This window comes from Mustela nivalis (genome assembly GCF_964662115.1).
Source record: "Mustela nivalis genome assembly, chromosome: 6".
Classification (NCBI taxonomy): Eukaryota; Metazoa; Chordata; class Mammalia; order Carnivora; family Mustelidae; genus Mustela; species Mustela nivalis.
In genome coordinates, this window is record NC_139025.1 from 28404267 (window position 1) to 28424931 (window position 20665).

The following is a 20665-nucleotide window of genomic DNA, read 5'->3' on the forward strand; positions in this document are numbered from 1 at the left end:
GCTCCTCACCTGATCATTTTTATATAAAAACAATTTCTACAACGATACATTCAAAGACCTTAGTTACCATAAACTCAGCATCAGTTACAGATTCTGTTGCACATCAGATCTGCTTTAAGACTCAGCTATTTTCAACCAAAGCTTTCATTCCTTACCCACCACTACCGGCCCCCCTCCAAAAAATTAGCTTCACTGACAATAACCTTAAATATGTCATCTGCCAAGGCCATTTTCTTACCTTTGTAACTCACTCACATTTGTTTCATTTGATATTTACCCAAGCAAGGACAATTGTTTGACTGGAATCTTGCAACTTTCAACTTTGCCCAGATTTTGCTGTCGTGAGGCAGGGGAATGTCAAAAACCCCGACACATGGCTCAGCCGAGCTAATATACATCTGAATCAGAGCTATATTTTAAATTCTTTTACACTTACTTAATATAGTGCGTGCTGCCTGTCCACTGATGCGATATCAGAAACCTGCAAGCTACTATTTCTGCAACTGTGTCACTGTAGATAGTCTGAAACATGTACGTAGCTGTTGCCATGGAAACAAACACAGCTAGGGTAGAGTGCCACGCTGTGTTAATTCCTTCACCCATGAACCCCAGGGGAATGCTAACATTCATCTTCTTTCTCCTTTCGTCTCACACTGCTTTAATATTTTTTAGCATTATCAAATGATGTACTAAATACATATGGTACACCTGAAAATACGGATGGCTGAAATGAGCTGTGTGCCAACCTAGCCTGCTGGGTAGCTGCTTAAGGTAGTACAGGGATGCAATGGATCCTCTCACTAACTTCTCCTGGGAGAAATAGACAACTTTGTTTCTTTCTTTACAAATGCTGTGGGTAGGGCAGTTTAAAAAAAAAAAAAAAGGTGAACATCTTATCTCTCCCAAGAAGAAGTTATCATGGAATGGCACCGGAATAAAGATGCTACCAGAAATGTGCCTTAGCAGTTCCATGAAAGACAGAGGGAGGTCTTGCAAAGTTTCTGAAGTGGATCCAAGCTAAGAGTTGTCCTTCCTTCTAACTAGGCTGCATTAGCAGGTTGTAAATCCAACAGCTTTAATTAGGCAAAAGCATAAACCCTCAACAAGGGCTTCATCTGTCCCCACTTGGTCTTTGTTCCTAAGCCCATGGAAGAAGGTATTAGAATGAGGGAATGACTAACAAGATGGAAATCTGCCATCATTCAGAAAGAAATGCGATTTTCCTGGAATCTGAACATTCTCTTCTTTGCTTCAAGTTCAAATCGCTGCCTTCATCAAATGTTTAGACCCGTGGCGAAAAGTCAAATATTCTTTTATTATACCTAAGAGGCAAAATGTATAGATGTTGGCACATTGGGCCACATTCCCATTATTCAATCCAGGACGCCACTCTAAATGCTGAGGTTACTCATGGCAGTAGACAAAAGTAAGCTGTTCAAAATCTTAATTACATCCCATCCCTTGGGCTAGTTAATAATATTCAATCTAGATGAAAATGGCCACACTTTAGATTTGCATGCTGATGCGCTTCACTTGAATACAATTTTCGCACTAAACAATCAATTGTAGGCTTTAAAAGGGCAGATCCGTGACTCTGAACTGGCATGTTTTAAAGAAACCACTATTTTATTCGTGGGGATTATGGCAAAATCACCCTACAAAACATAAGCAAAATTTTCCTATCATTTTTCCAAACTGAATCATTCTTGGCTCCATACTATGATAATAATAATCAACCCATCCCCAGGACATAGCAAAACAGAAAACAGATACACCTTAGTAGTGACAGCAATGTCACTTCTTAAAAGCATCTCAAGGGGCGCCTGGGTGGGTTAGTGAGTTAAAGCCTCTGCCTTCGGCTCAGGTCATGATCTCAGGGTCCTGGGATGGAGCCCCACATGGAGCCCCACATCGGGCTCTCTGCTCAGCAGGGAGCCTGCTTCCCCTTCTCTCTCTGCCTACTTGCGATCTGTCAAATAAATAAAATCTTTAAAAAAAAAAAAAAAGGCATCTCAAGATGACGGTAGGGTCAAGGCTAGCTAGCTTTTGAGTATTAGCAAGGTAGATAGAGATTACTTAGGACCTTACCAGGAGCAGTGCTTACAAACTTAAGGAGCAGAGCCACAGCAAGAAAACAGGTGTTCCTTACATATACTTCGGACTTCTGTATCTACATTTGTCGGGAATGGGCAAGCATTTTCACATAGGTCACCCCATTTGACTATGATGAAATTATACGATGAATTAGTGAAGCAAGTGTCACCCACCTCACCTCTCATTAGAGAGCACAGAGGTTCCCAAAGTCAGTGACTGGCCCAAGGTCCCACATAAAATGGCAGAATCCCATCTTCTATTACCTGATCTAATGGTTTCTCCGCGTGCCACACTACCTCTGGGTGTACTCATGAATGCAGTTGGTTGTAAACGACTTAAAGTAACTGGAGTAACAATACTTACAAATAGAAGGACAGATGGACAGACAGACAGAAACGAACCATTGGTTCTCTTTCTCCAGACGAATACACCACCCTAAGGAAATAAGCTGTTCCAGACTTAGAGGCACGTGGTGACTGAAGGTGGATTTCATCGGGATTTGGGCTATCACAACCTCCTACCCACACTACCGTGGCGATCAAGATTCAGTCATGCTACGTATTTTGGAGAAAGACGACTTCTTAGAAGTGAAATTTTTCCCGACCACTGAATTGTTCTAGTTTGGCTGGGGGTGAGGCGGGTAGAGGGTAAAGGAGGGGGAGTATCCTGAAACAGAAGGCATCCTATGGGCAGTTTCTGGGGAGTCCTCTTGTGGAGGGCAGGTGGAAACCAGGTACCTTCCAGCAGATGCTCCGATTCAAGGGTACGATTTGGTTCCTTTGCATGAAACCATTTCTAAATTGGATTGTACGACAAAACAATGAATTGGGCAAAGTACATAGCATGTGGTTTAGCCTGTTACAAATATCCGTCGTGACGTGACGGGCATCACACACATGATACAGGGGTACTCACAGAAGCCAGAGGATGCCGGGGCAGGAGGGGGAGGAGGCGGTCACCCGCACTGGAAAAGGCCCCACACTCCTGTGACTTGCTAATCCCTATATTTACATTTTAATTCTCTCTGGCCTCTGCTCGCTGCTCCTGGCTGTCAGGGTATCAGCTGGCCTTCTCACCATGCGAAGTGGCCTGGCTCTCCCCTTCTCTCCCTGTTTGATTCACATCTAATATGCCAGGGGCTGGGAAACCAAATAAGAGAGCTGATTAGAATTTGGTCTGAAATAAGATGAATACAGGCCTGAGAGAGTGTCCCTGAGCACAAAAGTGTCAACTTTTGGATGCCATTGACTCCAGGTCAATTAGCCTAAAGCCAGTCACCTAATGAGCAGTTTGCCTATAATTTGAAACCTTTTTGAGTGCTTTGACATGGGAATGTCCTTTCCTTCTTTGGCCGTCTCTTGGGCATGATGAGGTTTATAAATAGAGCCTTTTCGGGGGCACACCCAGCTTGTTTTTAAATTTAGGTTTATGCTTAATTTTCATTTTTAAATTTTAAATTTATAGACATATTTTAAAATAAATGTTATTAATTTATTTTAATGAATTTAACATTCATTAAAATAAATTTCAAATTATTTTAAATTCAATAATTTTTTTTGAGATACTAGCGAGGAATGCAAAAACACCCAAAATGGAATTGAATTTCTGGTGAACCGATTATTAGGCAAATCGATACGAGAATTTGTTTTAGGGGAATTTTTACTTCTAAATTTTATTTTTTTTTTTTAGAATGCAAAACCCGTCCGAGGAAATGTGCGGTTCAACCAGGCAGAACGCATAAACAGACTTTTGCGGGCTAGCTTGGCCTTTTTTCCTTATTGCACCGGGCTCCCGGGCTCCGTGCAGCCGAGTTCGCAGCCTCTTGTAGAAGGAAGGAATTTTATATCATTTAGCTTTGCTTTTACCACCATGAATTTAACTTATGGCCTGAATCTCATGCAGAGCAGGGCTCACCTTTCTGCTTATTCTGGGGGACTCTGACATGTGTTTGGAAGCATTCGGCACAAGAGCATAAGGGACCCCCGTGATATTTGCACCAAATCCACACGTGGACTGCAGGTGTCTGAGAATCACTCACCTGACAACCCAGTTCTTAATGCAAGCGCTCAAAAGGCCCAGGGTCAAGGTGCATCCAGTATGACTGGCAATGATAGGACCACCACCATTCAAAAGGAGAGGCCGCTGCTTTGCAGTACTCTGTTGCATGGGCCTTTGGGGAGGAAACCAAAGACGAGATCTTACCTTAAAGGCTGGAATTCACAGTGACCTGAGAGATCAGGGACAAGCTTGTGGGTGTGCACCCATTAGGCATAATCAGGGCTGCAAAGCGGCACGGGAAGGAATGGTCCCTGTGCCCCCCTAATATCTATCTGTGGCTCTGAAACAGACATTGCTTCTCCGGGTGGATCCCCTAAGCCACTTCACCACTCTGCAGAAAGCAAGCATTCCAAGCAGCAAAGAACCCTGCCACGGAGCTGCGGGAACGCCAGCCAGACTGGAGTATTCCTCGTGCGGGTGCTGGGGAGTTGCAGGGGTCAGGTCCTGGAGAAACTGACCAGGGAAGCCTCTCCAGTGGGGGACAGAGCAGCTAGCCGTCCTCAGTGTGCATGAACTTGCTCTATCTCTGTATGGAAGATAATCACGGAGCCCAACTCATGTGCCAAGATGAGCCACTAATACAAAGGGAGTCACTGGGAAAGCTATAAAATATATTGTTTTCCTTTTTTAATCTAAGGATGCAATGAATTACATCAATCCTCCCTACTTAAGAAAAATGAAGTTTTTAAAACTTTTTTAAAAAAAGATTTACTTATTTATTTGAGAGACAGGGAGAAAGAGAGCACAAGCAGCAGGAGAGGCAGAGGGAGAAGCAGACTCCCCGCTGAGCAGGGAGCCTGATGCAGGGCTGGGTCCCAGGACCCTAGGATCGTGATCTGAGCCAAGGGCAGACAGACGCTTAACTGACTGAGCCGACGCTTAACTGACTGAGCCACCCAGGTATCCCAAACTGTGTTTTTAAAATGTTAAATGTATTTGTGGATACAAACATGTTTACAAACATGCATGGGAATGATAAGCACCAAATCAAGATGGGGATTATATGGGTCACAAGGCAGAGAGGCATCCTGAGATCAGAGCATGAGGCACACAGGGGTCTGCGACAGTATTGTCAATGTTTTACTTGTTTATTTTTTTAAGAAGTTTTATTTATTTTTTAAAAAGATTTTATTTATCTGAGAGAGAGAACATAAGTACCCCAAGATTTTATTTATTTATTTATTTGAGAAAGAGAGCTTGCATTGAGCAGGGGGAGGGGCAGCGGGGGTGAGACTCTCTTCTACCCTTATCACAAAGCCCAAGACAGTACTCGATCTCATGACCCTGAGATTGTGACCTGAGCCAAAACCAAGAGTCAGAGGCTTAATCCACTGAGCCACCCGGGCGTCCCGATGATGTTTTCTTTATTTTTTTAATATTTAAAGCAAATGTGGTGAAATGTTCAGATCTGCCAAAGTTGGGTAATGGGCACATGAGTGTTTTAGATTTTTTGTATGTTAGAAATAAATCTACATCTACAAAATTATAAAATTTAGCATTATCTCAACAACCCAACTGCAGCTCAACTCATAATTAAATTACATTTCAACAATTCTAAAATGCACATTTTTCTACATTTGAACTCTCTGAAATGAGCGCATCTAATTATATTAGGCAGCATTTTTTCTTAGCGGTACGCCAAATAAGGTTTTCCTTTAAAATAAATGTTGACTTAGATTTGAAGACATACAATGCCTAAATCACACATTGTGGTACATCTTCCTATGTTTGATGGTAGGGCTGGGGGAAGTTTCTACAAGTGGGCATCTCAAACCTTATGAAACTATTAGAACCCCATCCCTGGGGCCCCCGGGGTGGGCTCAGCAGGTTAATGTCTGCCTTCAGCTCAGGTCATGATCCCGAGGTCCTGGGATCAAGCCCCCCCCCCCATTGGACTCTCTGCTCAGTAAGGAGCCTGCTTCTCCCTCTCCCTGTGCCCCACTCCAGTCATTCCTTCTCTCTCCCTCAAATAAATAAATAAAATCTTTAAAAGAAAAAAAAAAAAAAGAAAGAAAGAAAGACCCCATCTCTGGATTCTTTCGGGCGGTTTTCTGGCTTCCACGCTAATGTTCTCTCCAGTGAGGGGCCTCTGACTGAGGTCATGCAAAACACACACATTCAGACTAATTTTCTCTGCAACTGAGGAAAAGGTAGCAGATAAAAGCCCTCCTTTATTAGTTTTAAAGTGCTTGAGAATCTCTTATCTGCTAAGTGACACAAACATGAACAGCTCCTGCGAATGAAACTCAACTCCAAATGGGAAGAAAACAGTCAGATAATTACTGGACCAAAATTTTAGACAGACCCAGAAGACACAGCAGACACAGCTGTCTGAGAACAACCAAGCCTTCTTCTCCATCCACCCAAAGCTAAGTCCACGTTCCCGGCCAGCAGAGGTGACAGGAAAAGAACGCCATAGTCCATTTTCCTGGGATGTTTGATACGTGCCGTTGTGGAACGGTCTTGTAGAAAATCAGCTAAGAATACATCAGCAATATTGTTCCCTCGATACTATCAAGATGCAAATGAAACAAAATGGGAAAAAAATCCATACAGCTGGTTTATCTGAATGCAGAAAAATAAATCACCATTTATTTAAAAAAAAAAAACATTTATGAAAGTTTTCTTCATTTCTCACATTCAGTTAGTATACAGTTGGCATTTTCAAAATTCAAACCTGATGTGGATTTGGAATTCAATGAAGCACATTGGAAGACATCTGAGTGAAAAAATAAAAGTTCTGGCCATATGCTACTGGTGCATGAATTTGAATATTTGAAAGGTAATCTAGAAATGAGAATGTTTCCAATTCTCCTTACCAACAACAGTAATTCATAGCAACCACACGTTTTATAGATGGAGCCACTTCACCATCTGAGAGACAACAGTGGGACAGACGGAGTCGGGGCTGGGCGTCTGTCCCAGCCTGGCTAGTTACAAGCGTGTGACTTTTTACTAGGTCATGACCACTCTGAAAGTCTGCGTGGTCACTGCTGAGGGTGCTGTAATGACTCCCGTCACGCTGGGTATATTAATACATTACGGAGTTTGGACGTTTCTCAAGTTTGGTGAACAATCGGATGAAAACCCGGAAGACCACTTACAATGGCTGCTTCCCGAAGACACGGGTGACACCATGGAGGGAACAAGCTCCAATACGAGGCCCATAGGATTTTCATCTTACTCCACTCTATTTATCTACATGGCCAGAAAGGAAATGACCCAGGGGTTAAAGCAATAGCAGGGACCTTCCCCCTGGCTCTGACACTTGTTTGTACCCTTGACTAGAATAGCAGGAGCCCCCAGCCCCAGCTGGGAAGCTTCCCTGACAGTCCCCAACTAGCCTTGCTTCTCCTGTCCCCGGGCTAAGCCTCTAACTGGGTCACTCCATCAGGGAGTACACCAGCCAAGTAGTTGTGTTTATTGCTAATCCACTCACGTGCATTGAGGAGACACGAACCCGCAGGAGACTAAAATCTATGGCATTATGCTCCCTTACTTTCCAAGCCACATGTCAAGAACTGATCCCAGGTGTCTGCAGGATGGCTACAATGCCACGGAGAGGTCCAAACACCAAACACTACGATTCCTGTGCACCTGAAGATGGGAAGTAAATGGCAAGACTTGGGACAGAAGTGAGCCATCTTTTACCAACTTGATGAGAAGTTGTGAGAACAAAACGACAGCATTTATTGCCAAGATCTGTCCTGGTAATAATTCACAAGGGACTGGTCCTTTGATCTGGCCCAGTTGATGAAGACTGGTGCTCTTCTCAGGGACATTAGAGAGCAGGGCAAAGACCCACAGTTCAGTGTGAGGCCAGTGTTGGGAGTGTCCATGACAACTTGGTCGAGCTGCCATGTCTCCACTCCACCCATGCTCCCCACTCCCCACCCCAATTCAAAGCCCCAGGTCTGGGGAAAATCTCTGAGGAGTGGCTTCATAATGCTTGAGAGACATGCTCTTCTTGGTATGAACATTTTGCAAGATGACACTTTACAATATTACCAGCCCAAATTCCCTCATGCAGCCATCATGGCCCATGGGACCAATAGTTACCATTTCCACAATCCCAATGAGCCCATCTAGAGACCTGGTACCCTGAGCTCTTAGATCCAATCCCCACTTAGCCCAGGAGCTTCCAAACAGACATGAACTTGTCATGAAGCACTTTCTTCTTCAATAAGCCTTCATATATCCTAGAAGGCAAAGATGATCTCCATCCTGGGCAGTGAAACAGAATCTAAGGCAGAAGAGTGAAGGTCTGGAAAAAAGCATGATCCAGGACTTAGCTCCCTCTGTGGGCTCTGCCAGGCTAATTCGTGGTGGTCTGATTTTATCTCTGCAGCCTAAACTTGATCAGAGACTCAGTGTGACCAAGGGAGTTTGGTGGTTGCTGTGAATGCTGTGTTGTTCGCTCACTTGCTTTAATCTGTAGGTTACCTAAAATTACACAGCTCATGAAACAGCGCCCCTGAACCCACCTGCTTTATGCAGCATGGACAGCAGCTGATTAAATCATCAGTGAGGCGAGCCCAGAAGGCCATCTCACAGCACAATGGCGAAGATCTGAAAACACCCAACCCCAGTAAGCCCTGGGTTCATCTGGAATTCTAAGGTGGTAAGGTAAGACACAGGGCCACTGAAGCGATCGAGTTGCCCCACCAATGGAAAACAGCAGGGACAAATGCAGACTGCTTTCTACGACAGCCCTTAGCGGGCCAGGAAACACTTGAGAAACCTGAGAATTTGACCACATCCAGAAACCAACGTTCAATAATAACTCCCCAGTTGAGCAAGCGCTATGTTGAAAAGGTCTTTCTATTTGATCACGAGTCATACATCAGCTTGCCTTTAACTTTATTGTAAGGAGAAACCCAAAACATATTCTCAGAGAGATCAACCCTAACTTTATTTAGGTCATTCTGCTGACATACACAAATAATGGGAAGTGTGTGACTAATTCAGAAACAGCTAAGAAAGGTCAATGTCTGGTTTGTTTCTTAACCCGCACTAATCCGTGAGTAACATTAATAGGCATTTGCCACTATCTGCTCGTCAATGCTGCAGTCATTAAATGAATAGAAGTAGGGAGAGGATTTCACACTCATTAAAATAAAAAATAAAAAAAAAATTCGCTAGTGTACCTAGTGACTGAAGCCCGGAAATCACACATTTAAGAACAGCTCTCAAAAACGTTTATATAATGAAGCCTCAATAACCTGCCTGTGAAGAGAAATGATTAGAACCCCATTTTATCAATAAGCAGCCTGATATCCAGGCACGGGAAGCGGTGCGCCTCAAGCTCCTCAGAAGTTAATAAAAGCAGAGCCAAAATTAGACGGCTGAGACTCCAGGCGTGGTACCCAGGCCACAGAGGACCGGCCGGCGCAGGGACAAACCGCTGCTCCCGTGAGAAGCCACACCTTCACGGACCCTCTAGGGTGACCAGCCTTCCTGCACCTGGAGCCACTGGACCCAAAAGAAACCTGGGAGAAGATGATGGCAACTGGGTCTGCGGAGCAGCCTGCGGAAGAGGGCGGGCAGGGGTCCGGGGATGTGGAGGAGGACGGGGCCTGAGACCCTCCGTGTCTAAGCAGTGCTCAGGGGTCGCCCGTGCTGCCCACCTATGGACCACACGCTGAGTAGCAGGATCTAGAACATCACATACTCTGGGACCTTATGATTCTAGGTCTTTCTCCCGTTCCACATGACAGGCTCCGCACATGGCAGGAAAAAAAAAAAAAATCAAATAATCACTATCAATTGGCCCTTACTTTTATTTTTTTTTAGATTTTATTTATTTATTTATGTATTTATTTGAAATAGAGTGAGAGAGAGAAGGGAGAGCAGGGGGGGCGGAGCAGAGGAAGGGGGACAAGCGGACCGCATGCCCAGTGCAGGCCTCAACACGTGATTCCATCCCACAACCCCCAATCACGACCTGAGGAGAAACCAAGAGCCTGACGCTCAACCAACTGACCCACCCAGGTGCCCCTCAACTGGCCCTTTTATTATTTTTGTAAAGATTTATTTATTTGTCAGAGAGAGAAAGCACACGCACAAGCGGGGTAGGGGGTAGAGAAGAGAGAGAGACACAAGCAGACTCCCCACTGAACTAGGAGCCCGGCCCTGGGCTCAATCCCAGGACCTTGAGATCATGACCTGAGCCAAAATCAAGTCAGGCGCTTAACCAACAGAGCCACCCCGGTGGCCCTCAAGTGGCCCTTTTAAAGTATAGGTCATACCACGTCCCTGAAAACCCTCCCAACTCGTCTTGATGTCATGGGACATCCACTCCCACCACCAACAACATGGATTCTGAGCTCCTCGACTAACCACCTGTTCCACCCACCCAGGCCTCCTTGCTATTCCTAGATCAAGCCAGGCCCCCTTCAGGGTGTCCCAGTTGCTGTGCCCTCCACCTGAGGAACTTGTCCTGTGCTCTCCCTATGTACCTCCCCCCATTCTGGGAGGGCAGCATGCTCCAGCCATCAGGCTTAGCGTCCCAACCCCAACGTGCTTCATCCTTCTCACTGCATGTCGTACTCTGTGCAGATCACGTGGCCCATTTATACTGTCCCTTGTCCATCTCTCCACTAGCCAATCGGCCCCAAGAAGCCGGGGATTTTGTCGACTTTGTTCAGTACCATATCTATTCCAGTGCATGACACATAATAGGCACTTAAATATTTGTAGAATGAAGAAAAAATTTAATTTTTAGTAATAATGTTGAAAGTACCAACCCTCACCACCACCCCCCAGACTTCAGTGATCACCTGCTTACATCTAATATGCTCTTTTCCAATCTGGAAACTACTTCTTTAGTATTTCAAAAAGATCCATTGTTAGACTGTGGGAGATATTTTTATCTTGTCACGCAAGTATGGGCTTTGTGGAGAAAGGCATCCCCCAGGTTTTCCAGCTCTCATTCACCATTCAGCCCGGATTCCTCCTCCTTCTTCCTCATGGGACCCACACAGACAAGAGGCAGATCAAAATTGGCAAGCAGACCTCCCCACGAGAGGGGCCTCCCACTCCGAGGCTTTGAGGCTTTGAGAAAAGCCAGAAAGCTGGGTGGGGATTCCTCCTTGCACACAAGGTAACGGCAAGGCTCAGGAAGGTAAGTGACTTGTGCGGGGTCTCACTGCCATTCGGTGGTGGAGCTGGGATGAGAGAGAATCCAGGCCGCCTCACCCCCAATATTCTCTGCCCTCCGCTCCTCTGTATACACAGAATCTGGGATCTGGTCTGAGAATGGCTTCAGTTACCAGACCCAGCACAGGGGTCCTGGAGAAGTCTCGTGACATCCAGAGAACCAGCGAAAGTCAGCTTCTCCCGGGGACCCGTCCTGCAGATCCCCGGAGGGCTCTAACCACGCAGAGAGGGCTGTGTGTCCAGGGTAAGCCCGGAACCCACGTAGCTGTGCACCTCACCAGCACATAGCTCCAATCAGTGTTGGGGTTAGGGTGGGCAGCTCCCCCTAAATGCCCAGGGGATCCCTGGTCATGGTCATTCATGGTCATATTCAGAATCACAAGACGTTGTTGGAGCTCGGAGGTTATGATTTTGAAGTCAGAGATTGAATCGAGTGACCAAGCTCACCAGCACTTGTCTTTTCCCAAAGGCCACATTCACCCCTGTTCCATTCCAGATGTGCACACCTGGCCAGAGCGGGCCTGGTGGCATTCATGAGTGCCCAGACTCACTTGACTTGACACATTCAGATCATCTCAGGGGTTGGGGTTCTCAGAAGACCCGCTTGGTTTACAGTTCACATTATAACTCACATTCACTCACCGTCCAGTTTGCCCAGAAGCCTAGAGGTCACCGCCTGAAGATCCTGGACCTAAACTAACCTAGGCTCAAGGAGGTTTTGCGGTCCTAACAGTGCAGACTCTCCAGAGGCAAAGGGGAGAGTGTATTGTTTTCTCAGAACAGCACACCCGTTTGCCTAGAATCATCTGCCGACAGCAAAGAACCAAAAATTATGCGTGTCTCCCTCCAGAGCAAGCCAGGAAGCCACAGTGAGGGTAGTAGGATCAGCTGCTCAGAACTCTAGGAGAGGAAAGACTTTTCCTCTACCCTCTTAGGTCCTGTGTCTGGGGCCTATACATTAAACTGACAAAAGACAGATTAAAAGGGGGGGAAAGCAAACACATTTTATGTGATATTAACATTTTTACATATCACAGGGGACTTCCACAGAAAGACATCTAAGCCCCAGGTGGTTAGACCCAGGGGTATATATGTCATTTTAACCAAGAGGGCTACACTGTGGAGATGTGACAAAGCAAAGGAAGGAGCGATTTGTGGGAAGGGACTAGGAAACGTTGGGGGATAGAAAAGTGCTATTGCAGTGAGGTTTCTTTGTACAGACTCGTCTGAGCTTCAGCTCCCGCCACCAGCGGTACCACATTCTCCTCTTCATGGTCCGGGGAGGCCACCTTCCTCACAGGAAATGTAGGCCCTTCTTTTAGGTAGCGAGGGGGTGGGGGGAGAGCCCGTGCTGTCTCGGCTGTTTCTCACGTGCCTTCAGCTCAGAATAATCAACATGCCAAAGGGGCAGGTCTGGGGAGCCCCTTCAGGGCTGTGAAGCAAGGGCTGTTGGGTGACATAAGGACAGACCCTCACATGTCAGAAGTAATACAAGTGAAATAGAAGAAAGAAACTAACTGCTTCCCCAAACCCTACTTCCCCTACTTCCCAAATGCAGCTTCCATGCTGTCTAATGTGGGCTCCAATACTAGCATTTTGAGTTTGGTTTTTTTTTATCTCAAAACCCTATCCACTATTATCACAACTAAAACAATCTCCTTCTCTTTCATTCCCTCCTCTCTCCCTGCCTCTCTCTCTCTCACACACACACACCCTCCCCTCCACTTAGAGGAAAGTCGCTAGCATTTCCAGATGAACCAGAAGGGAGGGGACATGACTTTGTCTTTGCTTCCTCCAGCCAGGAGAACCAGGTGAGGACGCGGACCATGGGAGACAAGACCGTAACGAGCCAAGCCAGAACAGAGGAGAAGATGTGAAAAAGAGAAAAGCGGCAAGGGATGGAAGAAGTGAGTGACAGACGGAGAGAAGCTGTCCGACCGGCGGGTGACCAAGCACTGCGCTCCTGTCCCACGGGACTGGAGCCTCAGCTTGGGGAACAATGCAGCACCATTCTGTACCTCGCTGTGCTTTTCTGCTGCAGGTCTCAAAGGGAGCTGCCTATTGTAAATGGATTTGCCCTTGGCCTCGGCATCAATCAGACTGGAGACCTTAACATCTGCCAGTATAAGCTCATGGCTGTCCTCACCTCCTTCCTGGGGCGAACCTCTGTGTAAATCACATTCTGGGACAATAGCAGTGTTACCTCAGTTAAGTGCAATTAAACAGCCAAAGAATGCTCCTTACCACAGTCTTAGAGCAAGACCCTTAAGCCTTGGACACGGACGGCATCTGCTGTGACTAGACTTTACGGATACAAAACCGGCACCCAAAGGGATTGGTCAAGGTCATGTAAGTTGCTAGGCACAGAGTTTGCGCTGAGTGTCGGGATAGCCCTCTTTCCACTACTCACACCGCCTAGAACAACTACATTTAATTTTAGTTCATCACACATTCAGCTTGCGCTTTCGAGGAATTTTATAGTCCCCACTCCATCTGTGCATTTTGCCATTCTAGTAGCTTCCCTTTACTCCATGCTTCCCGTGTATCTATCTGTTGCGCTCTCCGTAAAAGAAGAGAGGTCCACGAGTGGAATCAGTCGTCATCTGTTTGTTGTGCCGACAGCACGGAGATGCCAGGACATTCCCAGCTGAGCGCTACTCCGTGTTACTCTGAAAAGGCCAGTTCCAGATCAACAATCCACTTTGGACAAGGGCAGAAAAAGAGTTCTTCCAGGAGGTACAGCCACTAAGAAGAAGGTCACCATTGTCAACACACGGCAGCACATGCTGTCATTTAGAGAGGAATTAGGTTTTACTTTCCCAGAGTGCTTCAAATACACTACAGACCGTTTAGGCTGAAACCAACCAGTCAGAACGGATTCACCTATACCTCGCTGCTCCAAGAGCACAGGTAGCGACAGGTTAAAGGTTTGGTTTTGAGACGGCCTGGTCACGAATGCCAAGGGTGCCCAAGTGCCCCAGAAACCAGGCTGCAGCCCGCGGTACCCGAGGAGCACATTAGGGGCCATTCCCCATGCCTCCAGGACCCAGGAGCAGGTGTGCTCATTTCTGCCTGGGCGCTGGTCACAAGCCTACACCACTGGCTACGGCTGCAGGGTTTTCAAAATGCCACTGGGTGTGAACATACACACAGCATCCAAATGGTCCAAATGAAGCAACCACTTGTTATAGATTAATAGTTTCTATTGTCCGCACGCTGTGCATCTTGGGGGAAGCAGGGTACACAGCATTACTGTCTGGGGAGCACCTACACACCCAGAAAGGCATTTTACTTGTGTGCAGATACTGTGCGTACAGCGATGGCTATCTGTGCAGATCAATGCTTCAGGGACTCCGAGCTTTAGGAAAATGGAATCTGGCTACAGTTTCTTCTCTCCCTGCTCTCTCTGTTGCTTTCACTTTTATATCCTTACAGAGGGATGGAAAGGCAAGCTTCCACTCTTCTAAGGTGGAGAAGTAAATAAGGAAAAGAAATTTCAAGGATGAACACACGCTCAGTATTCTACGTGCAGTAACTCGTCTTTGTGCTGTGACATACACTCTGACTTCCGTGATTAAAACACCACTGAGGGTTCCAGAACGCAAGACAATATTTAGTGGTCTCATGCATGCAAAGCTCGGCACTAGGCACCAAGTATCAGGTTTCCAGTAGCTCTGCAAAGCAGACACTCTGCAGAAAAGACACTCTGGCCAGCATTTCCTGTTCCTAGTCTCCGCCCTGAACTGCTCACCCATCCACAGACCCTGGCGGACTCTCTACACTCTCCCCAGCAATGATTTTATCACTTGACCTCTGGTTTGGTCTGGTTCTCCAGGATGAGTCACATCTGGCCACCACCAAGGCTTTCCTGAAACAGGACTATAGTTCCACACTCTGCTCTTCCACTCACGTGAGGACTAGATCGTCTACATAGCAAACACCCCAACCAAATGGGTTAGTGTTCCACGCTCCCTGAGCAGGGCACTACTCTAACAAGGTGAAAGATTAAAGACATGCATGTCAGTTTCACGCCTTTGAGACGTTTATGATCTCAGTAGGAGTGCAAACACAACCACATAAGATGGCATGTATCAAAGGAGTGATAGATACAGAGGAGCCTAGAAGAGAAAAAAAAAGAAAAAACAAAGACCAGTCAGGGAAAGCGCCACAAGGAATATGACCTCATACAGGTAGATTTCAGCCAAACTGGGGGTACTTCAGAAAGAAGAAAATCATTCATTCATTTATTCATTCATGCAACAAACAGAATTTCACATTCACCATGTATAATAAGGTGTAGGCATTTTAACTAATATCTGGGAATACATCAAGGAGCTTCCAGGAGCTGGTATGTACCCCAGCATCTATAAGAAAAAGAAAAATGTGACAACAGCCGAAAGAACAACTGGAACAATTGTAGGAGCCTCTACTATGGAAACTGTCTCCTTCTCCTTTCTATCCTCTCAAATATCAGGATCAACCGAGATGAGATAAGTCTGGGTATTATACAAATGAGCCAAAGACGACCCCTATGCACTGGCCCCTAGGTTGCCCATTTCTTCACCGAACTCTGAGACCTGTCAGCTCAAAAGCCTGCTGTGTGCCAAAGTCAAATTTTTGCACATCCAATTAATTTTTTAATAGTCCAGACAAGCAGATTTTTTAGCTATTTAAAGCTTACGTGTTTCACATTCCTTACAAAACCACACCCAGTGTCTGCTAGCCATTGATAAGATAGAACCTTGTAGTTATAAGGCCCCTAGGCCACTACTGCCCTTCAGAGCTTCCTGACCTAGACCTTCCCCAATAAGCTGGTGAACATCATGACACAGGTGAGACCCTCTCCAATTATCCCCTCCCTGGAATGACCCTCCCCTCCTCAATCCCCCTGCTAAAGTCTCTGGACAAAAACTCTTGCTCTCAGGGGCATTCCCCACCCCACCCATAACCCCTGGCAAACCTGCCCAAGTATTGCCCAACAAAGCTTGTGTACACTACTGCCCTCTTGTGGGTGTACCTTTTCCCCTGATCACCCCTCAGATGCCTCAAAGGCTCTACACCAGGCTGCCATGTTTATAACCACCGCCCCTTGCTCCCTGGCCCAGACTGATTAGAGAAGGGGCACAGACCAGACCCAAGCCCAGCCAATCAGATTATCTTCTCAGAATGAGACAACTGGATTCAGAAAATGGAAAATGACAAGGTGGACACCCAGGTCTCCTTATAATAGATGTTTCCCCAATCCAAGAATAACTAAGTTTGTTCGAAGGAGTCTCTGTTACTTGTAATAAAACCTTGTTAAATAATTCAAAAACATAAACGGAAAGGCTCAGCATGGGGAGAGATGACTTTTAGTTTCTGGCAACTGGGGAATAGCTTGCATACGAAAAGAAACAAGAACTGGAAGGAGTTCGTCGCAAGCAGTCATCCGCAGAGATGTGAGCGAGCATGGCCAGCCTGCTCAAAGGGAAGCTGGGCCAAGTTAGAGGAGATGGCGAAGAGGGAGGAGGTAACCGAAGCCAGACAGGAAGACTGAGCCCAACTGGGGATGCCTGTGGGTGTTCAAGTGCAAGCCACAGGACGCCTATACACCTGAAGGAAAACCACATTCTTCTGTTCCCTCAAGTTCAGAGGTGTTGGTGCTAATGCTGAGGGTGCAGTCCTAGAAGTGCAGCTGAGGTGATGTGCTGGCGCTCACTCTGCATCCCTGGCCTTCAGGAAAGCTAGAAAACTATGGAGAAAGGGATGCGAAAAAGAATGCAAGGGCAACCAGCTTCCGAAAGTACTAACTTATCACCATCTATGACGGAAGAGACCGCCATCTTGGGCACTGAAGATTGGCTAAAGTGGGCTGAGCGAGGCAGAAACTGTGAAGATAGTATTTAGGAAGTTTTGGCTAAAAGTGCTGAAGACGGTTTGGAGGGGGAGAGCCTGGAGCCAGAAAGTCAGGTGTAAACGGAAGAAGGCTGCCCTGAGATGATGAGACCAATAGGAATGAAGACGCTAGAGCACACAGTCCCTCCAGGAAGAGCAGGAGTCAAGACTGCAACTGCCCGGATAGGAGGGAGGCAGCAATGTCCTCACTGAAGGGGTGAAGCCAAGGGAGATTTAAGAACCTAGAGCCAGGGAGACAGCTTTAAAAATTCAGGAAAGAGGAAGGGTTTGCTTTTTGTAATAATAAAGTAGTTTCTAACAGACTAATCCTCTTGAAAATAACAACTACTGACCTTATATTGATAAACCAAATAAATGAGCAAAGAAACAAACAAAAATGCTACCTGAAGGCAGTCAGAAACAAAAACTATAGGGGAGTCTATACTTGAAAGAAGGGGAGGTGATGGGTAGACTTTCTCTTCTTTAAAAAGAAAACCAACTGATCAGTGCTATGTGGGGCTCTTAAAAACGTAACTAGAAACCCAAGGCTTGAAGAAACAGAAGGCGGAGTCCATGGCAAACAGAGCAGCTATAAAGTGAGGGGTAGCATCCAAGGGAGGAGAGAGTCTGGGAGAAGGAAGCCCCAAGTTTTGTGTAAAAACTCTGCCTCAATCTGTAACTAACTGTGTGGGGGGAAGATTACAAGAAGATAAGCTAAGGCTAAACAAAGTGTAAAGAGATTTAGTTACTGCCCACCACAAAAATGACAAGGGCTGGAATTACAGTGAGCTCAAGATAACTGCCTGATGACATACAACAAGACAAATCAATATTCTTCAAGAATAGCAGAATCCGCGGGATCCTGCGTGGCTCAGTCAGTTAAGCACTTGACTCTAGGTTTTGGCTCAGATCATGATCTCAGGGTCATGAGACAGCCCCACATCAGGCTCCATTCTCAGCATGGAGTCTGCTTGAGATTTTCTTTCTCTCTCTCTCTCTCTCTCTCTCTCTCTCTCTTTCTCTCTCTATACCCCTCTCTACCACTCAGGCAAGTGCGTGTATGCATGCTCTCTCTCTCTCTCTCTCTCTCTCAAATAAATAAATCTTTAAAAAAGAATAATAGTCCAAAGGCTCTATATCATTCACAACATCTGGGTTATAATCTAAAATGTTTAGACACATGGAGAAACAAGAAAATACAGCCAGTACTCAAGAGAAAAGTCAAAAGCAATCAAAAAGACTGACCCCAAGATGACACACATTAGAATTAACCAACAAGGATTTTAAAAGCCTGTTATAACTATGCACATGATATCACAGCACAAAAATCAATACACGTGACAAACAAAATACACTAATGACAAGAACCAAATGATAAATTAAAATCTGATATGTAAACATCTCCTGAATGTTAAGAGCAGAACAAAAAGAACAGAAGATAATCTATAAACTCAAAGACAAAATAGACTTATTCATTCTATAAAACAGAGAAAAATAAAGACTGGAAAAAATGAGAACCTTGGAGACTTACGAAAGAGACTGTCTATCCATGCTTAGCAATTAAAGTCTAAGAAGGAGAAGAGAGAACAGGCGAGATAAAGAACAAGGCACAGAGATTATTTGAAGATACAATTTCCCAAATTTGGTTAGAGACATAAATTTTTAGGTGGGAGGGGGTTGGGTAAAATAGGTGAAGGGGATTAAGGAGCATGTTTATCACAATGAGCACTGAGTAATGTACAGAACTGTTGTATCACTGTACTGTACACATGAAACTAACGTAACACTGTAAACAATACTGGAGTTAAAATAAAAAACTCAATTAAAAAAGACAAACATTGTCATATTTAAGAAGATCTGTAAACATCAAGCAAGGGACATAAAAAGAAAGCCATGCCTGGGCACATCATAGTCAAACTTTTGGGGGGGGGGTAGTGATTAAAAAAACAAAACAAACAAACAAACAAAAAAAACAGAAACAAAACACTGTGGATGCACCCAGAAGGGGTGGAAATCCCCTTAGGGACAGAAGACCAAAGATAAAGATGACAGTAGATTTCTCATCAGAAACAATGCAATTCGCAAGACAGTGGAGCCACATCTTCAAAGTGCTAAAAGGAAAATAAAAAACCTGTCAAATTAGAATTTTATATCCGGTGAAAATAACTTTTATAAACTAAATGAAATTATTTTTCTGCCATACAAAAACTAAAAGAATTCACTGCCAGCAGACCAGTACTATAAGAAATGTTAAATGAAGCCATTCAGGCAGGGGGAAAGTGAAACAAGATGGAACTGTGGATATACACTAAAGAATAAAAAGCACCAGATACACTAATTCTGTAGATGAATATATATGACCTTTTTCTTATTATTTAAATCTCTTCAAAAGGCAACTGACTGTTTAAAACAAAAACACTGCCAATGAATGGTGGGGTTTATAACAAATACAGAAGTAATAAAGCATATGACAACAACAGCACAAAGACCAGGAGTAAAGAAATAGCAACGTACTCTTAAAGATTCTTACACAATACAGTAAGTAGTATAATATAACTTGTAGGTTGACCATCACAATGATGTATACAACAAATGCTAAAGTAACTATTAAAATAAATACAAAGAGATATAGCTATCAAGTGAATAAAAATGAAAAAACAGAATCAAAAAAGAATGATCACTCAAAGGGAGGCAGAAAAGAAAAGAGTAATGAAGAACAGGTTAGAGAAATATAAAACAAATAGTTGAGTGATTGGTTTAAATGCAACCAAATCAATAATTATATTATGTGTAAATAGTCTAAATATCCCAATTAAAAGAGATTACTAAATGTGAAAACACATAAGATCAAACCACATGTTTCTTATAAAGAAACCACTTTAACTATAAAGTCACAAATATAAGGAAATATACTATACAAGCATTAATCTAAAGACATTTATTTAAAGGTTGTATTAATAACAAACAAAGTAGATTTTAAATTACAGAATATTATCAAGGTAAAGGGAATAATTTCATATAAAAGGGTTAATTAATCAGAGAATGTAACAACCCTAACTATTTAGACACCTCGTAAAGAACTTTAAAGTACATGAAGAAGGGGCACCTGGGTGGCTCAGTGGGTTAAGCCTCTGTCTTCAGCTCAGGTCATGATCTCAGGGTCTTGGGATCCTGCCCTACATCGGGCTTTCTGCTCAGCAGGGAGCCTGCTTCCCCTTCCCCCTCTGTCTGCCTCTCCACCTACTTGTGATCTCTCTCTCTCATCTCCCACTCTCTGACAAATAAATAAATAAATAAATCGTTTTTAAAAAAAAAAAAAAAACCTGGGCGCCTGGGTGGCTCAGTGGGTTAAAGCCTCTGCCTTCGGCTCAGGTCATGATCCCAGGGTCCTGGGATCGAGCCCCGCATGGGCTCTCTGCTCAGCGGGGAGCCTGCTTCCTCCTCTCTCTCTGCCTGCCTCTCTGCCTACTTGTGATTTCTG

General features: G+C 44.8%; 1 protein-coding gene across 11 annotated transcripts in view; it reads right to left on the reverse strand.

Moving 5' to 3' along the window:
- FOXN3 (forkhead box N3) overlaps positions 1-20665 on the reverse strand; it is a 400355-nt gene that overhangs the window by 294241 nt on the left and 85449 nt on the right. For 3 of the 11 annotated variants that reach the window (XM_082733885.1, XM_082733898.1, XM_082733891.1), the window contains exon 2: positions 4133-4264. The exons of 4 other annotated variants lie outside the window; for them this stretch is intronic. The gene's annotated coding sequence lies outside the window, so the exon portion shown is untranslated. Of the gene's footprint in view, positions 1-238; positions 489-4132; positions 4265-20665 lie in introns of those variants that run through there. 4 more of the 11 variants (XM_082733896.1, XM_082733895.1, XM_082733883.1 and 1 more) reach the window with 4 other exon arrangements.